Source organism: Bos javanicus, chromosome 4 (assembly GCF_032452875.1).
Source record: "Bos javanicus breed banteng chromosome 4, ARS-OSU_banteng_1.0, whole genome shotgun sequence".
Classification (NCBI taxonomy): Eukaryota; Metazoa; Chordata; class Mammalia; order Artiodactyla; family Bovidae; genus Bos; species Bos javanicus.
This window is the reverse complement of record NC_083871.1, coordinates 33,869,222-33,879,914: the sequence shown is the minus strand read 5'-3', so window position 1 is coordinate 33,879,914 and position 10,693 is coordinate 33,869,222. Positions and strand designations below refer to the sequence as shown.

Here is a 10,693-nt window from a genome sequence, read left to right as displayed (position 1 = left end):
TAAATACTAGGATAATAGTAAAACTCTCATGTATTCTCTGCTGCTGCTAAGTCGCTTCAGTCGTGTCCAACTCTGTGCGACCCCATAGACGGCAGCCCACCAGGCTCCCCGTCCCTGGGATTCTCCAAGCAAGAACACTGGAGTGGGTTGCCATTTCCTTCTCCCATGCATTCTCCAGGTACTACTAAATAGTGAGGTATGAAAACCTAGAATTCTAATTGCAGAAAGTTTCTCCAGGTTTAAAATTATGTTATGGATAATTTTACACTGATTAGGCAAGTTAAAGAGATGTTACTACTACAGATTTACTTTTAAAGTTATGGGTTAAACTGATACTAAAATACACTTGTTTTCCCAGAGTAAATACCAACCGACCTTGAGGAAAAGTAGTTATGAAGGAAACTCGCCCAGAAAGGAAAAATTACCAGGATGAACTTGACTTTTTTAGGGACTTAACAGCCGAATGCAGACTAACCTAACATTTTTCAGGAGAGAATGGGTAGCAATTATAATTTAGATACCACTGTCTTATGCCTCAGCTAAGAAGAATCCGATATGGTCATGCTTTGTGGAAAATGTAGCCAATTAAGAACCAATTCCTAAATGATAATGCTAACAATTTTATACACATAATTATTAGAACTCTACTTTTAGTAATTTAATTGCTTTTCTGGTTCAGAGGTTTATTATTTTCCATTTTTAAGTGCTTAAAACATATCATAGGCTCTGTGCAAAGCATTCTACATACATCATTCTGGTAGATTTTAGTATCTCCACTTTTCAAAAGCAAGTGAAGCTTAGAGATGTGTAGTACGATATCCACTGCTAAGCAATATAGTCAAGATTCACACTTTGGTCTGACTTCAACATCTGTACCACAAGACCCTGCCTCATGGTGGTGGTTATCTACAAGTATGTACTCATTTAAAACTGATACCTGCCATAACCACAGGGGATGCAGAGATTACCACAAATTGGTAATAATGTTAGAGGCAATAAAATGCTGCTCCTGACACTTATTTTTGAAATATGGTCAAACATATCCTTCTTCCAGTTTAGTAAAGAATCTGGAAACTGGTTGTAATAATTTTTCATTATAAAAAGACTTTCAAAATCTACTTTATGAGCTGCAAGAGGGTAGTTCAGAGCATGGGCTTGGAGCTGAGGCTTCTATTCTGACTCTGCCACTTATCTGCTGTGTGTCCTTGGACACATTCCTTCACTTACTTGATCCTTGTCCAAAATGGGAATCATTTACAATAACTATACAGAAGCTTTGGCACTTGTGAATGTTAAATGCATTTAATATATGGAAATCATTTAAATGATACATAAGCACTCAAAAAATGTTATCTAACCTTGTCCAAACTCAGTTTGTATTTTTAACTAGACCTTATTTTTGTGGGGTACCATTTAAGATTCAAAGCAAAATTGAGGGGAAGGTACAGACACTTTCCATATAGTCTTTACCCTATACATGAATAGTCTCCCCCATTATGAACATCCCCCAAGGGAGTGGTACATTTATTGCAAAGGATGAACCAACACTGACATATCATTAACAACCGAAGTCCACAGGTTATGTTCTATGGGTTTTGATAAATGTATAACACGATGTATCTACTGCTACATTCTAAGTGTTATACATTTTATGGGTTTTGATAGATGCATAACACAATATATCTATTGCTATAGCTATGCCAAAGCCTTTGACTGTGTGGATCACAATAAACTGTGGAAAATTCTTCAAGAGATGGGAATACCAGACCACCTGATCTGCCTCTTGAGAAATTTGTATGTAGGTCAGGAAGCAACAGTTAGACCTGGACATGGAACAACAGACTGGTTCCAAATAGGAAAAGGAGTTCGTCAAGGCTGTATATTGTCACCCTGCTTATTTAACTTATATGCAGAGTACATCATGAGAAACGCTGGACTGGAAGAAACACAAGCTGGAATCAAGACTGACGGGAGAAATATCAATAACCTCAGATATGCAGATGACACCACCCTTATGGCAGAAGGTGAAGAGGAACTCAAAAGCCTCTTGATGAAAGTGAAAGTGGAGAGTGAAAAAGTTGGCTTAAAGCTCAACATTCAGAAAACTAAGATCATGGCATCCAGTCCCACCACTTCATGGGAAATAGATGGGGAAACAGTGGAAACAGTGTCAGACTTTATTTTTTTGGGCTCCAAAATCACTACAGATGGTGACTGCAGCCATGAAATTAAAAGATGCTTACTCCTTGGAAGGAAAGTTACGACCAACCTAGATAGCATATTCAAAAGCAGAGACATTACTTTGCCAACAAAGGTTTGTCTAGTCAAGGCTATGGTTTTTCCTGTGGTCATGTATGGATGTGAGAGTTGGACTGTGAAGAAGGCTGAGCGCCGAAGAATTGATGCTTTTGAACTGTGGTGTTGGAGAAGACTCTTGAGAGTCCCTTGGACTGCAAGGAGATCCAACCAGTCCATTCTGAAGGAGATCAGCCCTGGGATTTCTTTGGAAGGAATGATGCTAAAGCTGAAACTCCAGTACTTTGGCCACCTCATGTGAAGAGTTGACTCATTGGAAAAGACTCTGATGCTGGGAAGGGTTGGGGGCAGGAGGAGAAGGGGACGACAGAGGATGAGATGGCTGGATGGCATCACTGACTCGATGGACGTGAGTCTGAGTGAACTCCGGGAGTTGGTGAGGGACAGGGAGGCCTGGCGTGTTGCGATTCATGGGGTCGCAAAGAGTCGGACACGACTGAGTGACTGATCTGATCTGATAGCATTAAACAGAATAATTTTGCTGCCTTAAAAAAATTCTCTTGTGCTCTGCCTATTTCACTTCCTCTGGCCTCAAATCCTGGCAACTACTGATCCTTTTATTAACTCCACAGTTTCCCCCTTTCCAGAACATCGGTTTCATTCAATATGTAGCCTTTTTCAAATAAGACTTTTTTCACTTAGCGGTATACATTTACGATTCCCCCATGTCTCTTCATTCCTGTCTTTTCATGGATAGCTAATTTCTTTCTAGCACTAAATAATACTCTATTGTACAGGATGTACCAGTTTATCCACTTACTTACTGAAGCATACCCTGGTTGCTTTTAAGTTTGGCAGTTACAACAAAGTTAGTATAAATATTCATATGCAGGTTATTATGTGGACCTAAAGTTTCAACTATCCCGGGTAAATATCAAGAAGTAATTAATGATCACAGGGTAAGAATATGCTTTGTTCTGTAAGAAGCCACCAAAAAGATTTCCATAGTGGCTGTACCATTTTTGCATTCAATCAATAAATGAGAGTTCCGTAGTGTTTCAAAGTCTCATCAGCACTTGGTGTTCTGGACTTCAGCACTTCTAATCGGTGTGTGACGGTATCTCGTTTTCCATTTTTATGAAATGCGACATTTATGAGTGAGAAAGTTATCCCAAAGAATAAATAATGTGGACTACTGGTAAAACTTTTGCACCTTTGGCTTAAAATCTAAGTAAATATTTATCTATCCAAACTCATTTCTGTGTATAGTTTCTTCCCCTTTCTTCAAAGAATTAGTGTCACTTCCACGAAGTCTTTCAACTATATTTTGTATTCAAACCAGTTATATAAAACAATTTTTGTAAAGCAAAATATAGAGGGAAAGCATTATTGACTTGATTAGTTAAGTTCAAGACGTATATATTCCCATCTTGACAGCCTTCGTTTGACCTTTACAACTGATGCTGACCACATTCCCTCTGTGACCACGTAGTGTGAGTCTACACATACTCATTGGACTCAAGAAATTTCTCAAATCTCATTTCTGAACTCCTCTCATCCCCCTAGTGAGAGAAAAGCAGTGCACAATAAACCAGTTTTATAAACAGATAAAATGAGGTCAGAATCACAAGAGTTGTAACAGGGTTCCGACCACTCATCTTCGAAACGCTTTCAAAACAAAAATTTCTGCCGGGGCGGTTCTCTGGCAGGCTGATGACTTTGGGAGCGGGGTCGAGCATTTCCCTTCCTGAGAGCTCCCCGGGTAACGAGCAACCAGCGTGTCAGGGCCGGGCTTTGTAAGGCGTACTGTGTATTGCAGACTACCATCTTCCTACACTCACAGACCATACATTTCACCAAGAATTGCATCACATGCTCAACAGGTAACACGTCTACGCGCCTACAGCAGGGCGGACCCAGTCAGAAGAGCCACACACACAATTTCCGGCCTTCCTCGGCATCCAGACCCCGCTTTCAAGCCGTTCCACACGGCGGCTCCCTCCGTTCTGTGGCCCTAGGTAATTACGAAAGACGGCTCGCGAGGGCCAACGGTCCCCGGGCCAAAAGGATCACAGCTGCGCCGAAAAAAGACGGTCCTCCTACACAATACCAGTAACGGGGAAGTCAGTACTTAAATTTCCTAGTGTGAGGTAAGGAAAACAGCAAACAACAACCCCTACTCTGAGAAAGACCGAACCTCCAATATCCAGAGCCCCTTTTTGGCGCGCCGACATGGCCGGAAGTGACGCAACAGCCGGCGCGCAGGGCCAACCCCAGGGAGAGGAGGCCGGGCGGGGGAGCGTGCGGGGACTGGGGGCGGGGTGCGGCCGTAGCTCCGTTTCCGGTGGCTCGTAGCGCTCGCTCACTCCAGCTGCAGCCACTCTTGCCCGTGGCTGCTTCCTCCATCCTGGTATTTTTTGGAGCCTCCATCCTGGTTCTTCCAAAGTGCCCGGACCCAAAACAGGAAGTAAGTGCGATAGAACCTTCAGGTCCCAACCGCCGCCAGGGCCGCTCCGCCCAGTGGAGTCTGTCCGGCCCCCTTGTTGCCCGCCTGCTCCCGCCGGCCGGCGCCAGCTGCAGGCGCTCTGGCACCGCGGGCGGGGTCGGAGCTGGGCCTTCGTGACGCCGAAGCTGCCGTTCCCGCAAGCTCAGGCCAGGGCCTCCTTTTCGGGGCCGGGCTTGCGGTGGTGGCGTGGGCTGCAGAACAGGGTAGCGAGTTGCCGCCGAGGCACAGCTAGCGATCCGGCGGGGGCGGAAAATGGCGGCTTCGGAGGAGCTAAATGGCGCCGGGACCCCTGGGGGTGGGGTGGGCCGAGAGCTTGGCTAGAGAATCGGGCCCGGGAACACGGAAAGTAAAGAAGCTTTCCTAGCTTTCTGGGGGGCGATGGGGAGTGGGGGTTCCTTTCTTATGTTTTTGTTATCTTTTCGGGGTTTTTTGGTCCAGTGAAGGAGAGGTGGGCTTGGATGAGATTGAGAGAATTGGGGCGGGTCTCGCCCCACCCCACCGCACCTCGTTATTTCCTCGTACCTTTTTGTGTCTTCACATCTCCCATCTTTTGGGAGATGGCCCAAGGCGGAGGGAATCGGGGTTGCTGGCCGTACAACTCAGGTTGTCAGCCTGAGTCTTTTAGAAAAGGGAAAGATGGGACCTGGACTGCGGGGAGACAACCCTAAACCGACGGAGAGCAGGAATATGCGCCTGCAAAATGGAAATCGTGTTTTGCCGAAATTCGAGGAAGTTCTTAAAATTTGAAATCTTCGTCCTTTGAAATAGACTTTGAGAGTCTTAAGTGAATCTGCGGCGTAGATTTGAGGGTAGAAGTGACGAAATGCTGTTCTATGCAGTTGAATGATACAGCATATGTTTTTAGAATAAAAATAATTTGGTGTAAATAAGGAGAGGTGATGAGTCAATGAAATGTAAAAGGACTCCGTTTCCCTGATTGAATTTAGAAATTCAAATCCAATGCCTATTTTCTCGTAACTTTATTCATCTTTGTGCACCTTCTGACAGTAGGTGAGGCTACTCGTTGGGACTTTTGACAAGATGCGAATTCTGTAGGATTGCTTTCTAATATTAAGTATTTTAAACTTACAATAATACCATTTGAAAATGTTTTATCTTCACTGATTTTACCTTTGCTTCGAATTCACGAAAGACAACCATTTATAGCTTTTAAACTCCAGTTGAAGTATAAAACATTCTTGGCATTATGTTAAAAGTTTTACAAACAAAAATGTTTTAGTGAAGGATTTTCGTGTTTTCCCATTACTTCAGATTTTTTTCCTTTTAGCTGTAGTCTTAAATTTGTGTTTCTCACTGAATAGTTTACCATCACTTAAACGTTTAAGTTTTTGGTGTAACATCACCACAGTTTTTAGCTTTTTTCTCTGTTGCTGTAGTGGTAAGATTCATTTATTAGGTTAAGATTTAGAGACCTAGTTAAGGTTCAGGAAAATATTGTTTACGTTCCTTGTCGTTACAAAAGTTGTCAGACTGTAAAATTTGGTGTGAAAATCAAGTTTTTTTCCCTTCATTCACAAGGGACAAAAAATATCTTGATCCTTTCTGAAATTACGTGTTATGAAGAAAAAATGCATTTCTTGTTTTGTTATCTTATTATTTTAACTCCCATATACTAAGTTACTTTTATGTGCCACCAAACAAGCTAATTTTTTTTTTTTTTTTTTTTTTACTATTTTAGTTGATAGGCTCACCCCAAAATATGCTTTTTGGGACTGATCTAGAACCAGCATATTCTCCGTGAATCTCTTTAATTGATTGCAGTTGAGCTAGATGGTGGAGCCAAAATGCTATTGCCCTGTCTTCATCAACAGTTAATCAGTAAGTACTGGGCATTGCATACTTATATAGAACTTTTAAGTCCATAGTTTAAGCAATTATATAAATAAGTATATGCTATATAAACATTTTTCTCTGAGTGTTCAGGTTTTAGAATTATTTGAGAGAAAGCAATCACAAAAGAGTATTGGGGTTAGAATTTGAGCTTTGAAAGCAGAGTATGGCTGGGAAATGGTTACTGGTAGAGAGTTCTATCCCCTCCCCCAAAAAGGTAGTTGTCCTCTTTCTAGTCTTTGCCCCACCCCACCCCAAGTTTTCTTCTTTTTACAGGCTTCTAAGATGAAGAAAAGTTATTTCGTTTCACCCTCACCGAAGCAGGAGAGAGAAGTATAATTGTAAGGTTAGCTAGACCTTAGTAGTTAATATTGAAGTAAAAACAACAAAAGTAGACCTTACTTTGCCGCATGTTTACCTTTCTGCTCACTTTATCTAACAACTGTAGACCCTAATTTTTATTAATGTTGTAATAAACGTGTTTCCTGAAAATAATATTGTTTTAAAGTTGTTTTCTTCATGCTCCATCAAAAACGTTGGCTTAAGTTAACATTTGTGACAGTGAATCAGTTAATGTGAACCCAGTGCCTGGTACATTGTTAAAATTTTGAGGGGGTTGGGAAGTGTGTCTTCTTGTAAAAACATCAAAACTTTAAAACAGTAATTAGAAAGAGTTCCAGTTTTTTAATATCATATGTAGCATCTGTTTGGAGAAGGCAACGGCAACCCACTCCAGTACTCCTGCCTGGAAAATCCCAGGGTCGGGGAGTCTGGTGGGCTGCCGTCTATGGGGTCGCACAGAGTCGGACACAACTGAAGCGACTTAGCAGCAGCAGCATTAGCCTGCTTTCTCAAAGTGGTATTTTCTTTTTTAATAGTTTTCTCTTAACATCATCATTTTTAGCACTTATCCCCCCCTCATATAAAAGAATTCCTTAGGAATTGGTATGCTTCTAAATGCTTTGAGTTCCAAAGCCTTTTCTGTCCTCAAATGATATGCAATGACCTGAGAAAATGAAAAACCTACTGCCAAGAGTCTTAAAGTATGATTAATAACATACAGAGTTATGAAATGTATGTGGTATTTGTTTGCTTTCCTATCATTTTCTCCCTTCATTTTTTTTTTTTTTTTTGCCTTTTGTGAAGAGGATGCTTGTAATAGAAGTCAAAAATATGTTTTGTTTTTGTTTTGATTTCAGAAAGGTAAATGGTAAACTTAAATAAAAGAAGGAGCCTGATTATCATGTCTTCTTTTTCAAGTTTATGTAAAGATCCCATTCCATGACTGAATAGCAGAAAGTTGTCATGAGAAAGCACACTGGATAGCCCTTTATGAGCAATTTAACTTGTTTTTGTTTGTTTGGTGGGTATATGGGAGGGATATTAACCTTATCCCATTTTTTTAAGCTGTTGTTTTAGTTGTGTGCCATTCTTTCAAGCACCTGGTTGTCAAAAGAATCTTTTTTGACCATTAGGTGTTAATGCAGCAAATGAAATGCTTATTAGACTTACTTACTATCCACGTTGTTTTATATCTGTTGAAGTGTGGTTTAAAAATCAGCTTCAGTGTATTGATATACTTAATCTAAGTGAAAGCGAAAGTCTGTGGAATTCTCTAGGCCAGAATACTGCAGTGGGTAGCCTTTCCCTTCTCCAGGGGATTCGTGTCCGACTCTTTACGACCCCATGGACTTTAGGCTCCTCAGTCCATGGGATTTTCCAGGCAAGAGTGCTGGAGTGGATTGCCGTTTTCTTCTCCAGAAGATCTTCCCAACCGAGGGATCAAACCTAGGTCCTCCCGTATTGCATGCAGATTCTTTACCAGTTGAGCCACAAGGGAAGCCCAAAACTGACTCTGCAACCCCATGGACTAATATTCCAGGCTCATCTGTTCATGGGGATTCTTCAGGCAAAAATGCTGGAGTGGGTTGCCATGCCCTCCTCCAGGGGATCTTTCCAACTCAGGGATTAAACCCAGGTCTCCCTCATTGCAGGCAGACTTTTATCTTCTGAGACACCAGGGAAGTCTGAAAGTTGCCAAGTCGTGTCCAACTCTTTTCGACCCCATGGAATTCTCCAGGCCAGAATACTGGAGTGGGTACCTTTGCCTTCTCCAGGAGATCTTCCCAACCCAGGGATTGAACCCAGGTCTCCTGCATTGCAGGTGGATTCTTTACCAGCTGAGCCACAATATTTAGTATTTTTGCCTGGAGAATCCCCATGGACAGAGAAACCTGGAGGGTTAGATATTTATATTTAGATACACTGTAGAGTGATAATTTAATGTACTCCCTTTAAAGAGCTTCTCATGATGCTTTACATAAAGGACTCAGTTTTGAATGGACGAAATCTTAAAATGTAGCCAAATACACATTATATTAGCTCTTAAATCATGCACTGGGTGAAAGACGTTTTTGCTTTTTAATAAATGGTATGATTATATTCCCAAATGAGGTATAAAGTGGTGCACCAAGTAATTACTACCAAGTAATTTTCTTTTACTTTAATAATGTCACTGTTTCCAGTGGTTGGTAATTGAAGTCAACATCTTAAACAATTAAAGCCTATTATAATAAATCCCAGTAATATCTTTATTGACATTTTATGGTATACAGTCATTACCTTAAAACAAAGCCATAATGAACATTAGTTAGCTACCATAATTCAATATGCCTTATGTTCATGTACAGCTCTGCTTCTCACACTTTGTGCTAAGTATAAAGAACAAATCCCCAGGGGCCTGGGACCGTAGTTCAGAGCACTCAACATCAACCATGAAGTGTTCCCCATTCCTATTTTTAATAAAATCATTATTTAAGGTGTTATTCTGTGGTGGTGTCTGTTTTCCGACATCCTATGTACCCGTGTTCAGGATGTAGGAATTTGTTACCTATTCTCTTCCACTAAAACTTTCTATTTAGCAGATTTTTCATTCTTTCAAAATAAAAATTTTAAAACATTTTTCAAATTATTATATGTTACTAAGAAAATCCCCATATAAGCATTTCCTAAGGTGTTAGTTATCTATCACCAGGTTTCATAGTGGCCAAAACAGTCTATAAGAGCAAGACCTTGAAAAAAAAAAAATGTTCAGTAATAGGTTAATGCTTAAATAAGTTTGGGTACTATGCACACAAATAAAGCACTATGAAAGAGTTAACTAGTAATATTGGAAAGTAAGTGCAAAAAAGTTACAAAAGATACAGGTATTATTTAAAACAATAAACACAAAAATTTGGAAGATCATCACACAGAGAAGAGTAAAATGAGTGATTTTCTTATGTTGGGACAGGAAAAAAGACATTTGAAAACGGAATGTGTCCTCACTGCCTTATTAGTTGGATTATGCCAGAAACTTTGTCTCAGCTAATGTTTCTCAGTCAGCCTCATCCAATAAAATTTTGGTGCTTTTATGTTCTGTAGCTTGCCTGATTTCTTGCTATAAAACTATTGTAATGTTTTTCATGCCATGTAGTCTCATCCCATCTTGCAGTGTGGAATCACAACTTCAAGATTCAAGGGTCACCAAGTGTTAACTCTGCTTCTCGTGATCTCTACTAATATTTGATACCCTTCCCACCTTAAACTTGAGTACTGTGCTTGGGAATCAATGACATTTTTCTACAAAACTAAGAAGAAATGCCACTTCTTGGTTTGATCTAGTTTATAGAAGATTTGATACTTAGTTTTAAGTTGCTCAGTTGTGTTCAACTCTCTGCAATCCCATGAACTGCAGCACGCCAGGCTTCCCTGTCCATCACTAACTGCCGGAGCTTGCTCAAACTCACATCCATTGAGTTGGTGATGCCATCCAACCTATCTCATCCTCTGTCATCCCGGTCTCCTCCTGCCTTCAGTCTTTCCCAGCATGAGGGTCTTTTTCCATGCTCAATAAATCTTTAATCCAGTTTTCTGTTGATGAGCAGGCTGTGTTCCCTCCCTGTTGTTTGGCCTAAGGCCAAACTGTCAACCCGGACTCCTGGACACTCACAGGCAAGTCACAGCCTGTTGCATAGTTCTCTTACAGGAGGTCGCCATCCGTTGCACCATAGAGCCACTGAGCAGACGACCCACAAGCTG

The 10,693-nt window shown here is 41.0% G+C and overlaps 1 protein-coding gene across 6 annotated transcripts in view; it reads left to right on the top strand.

Moving 5' to 3' along the window:
- The first annotated feature begins 4,555 nt into the window (after positions 1–4,555).
- Positions 4,556–10,693, top strand: part of DMTF1 (cyclin D binding myb like transcription factor 1) — a 49,520-nt gene continuing 43,382 nt past the window's right edge. For 2 of the 6 annotated variants that reach the window (XM_061413750.1, XM_061413744.1), the window contains exons 1-2: positions 4,557–4,723; positions 6,462–6,601. The gene's annotated coding sequence lies outside the window, so the exon portion shown is untranslated. The other 4 variants (XM_061413751.1, XM_061413746.1, XM_061413745.1 and 1 more) reach the window with 4 other exon arrangements.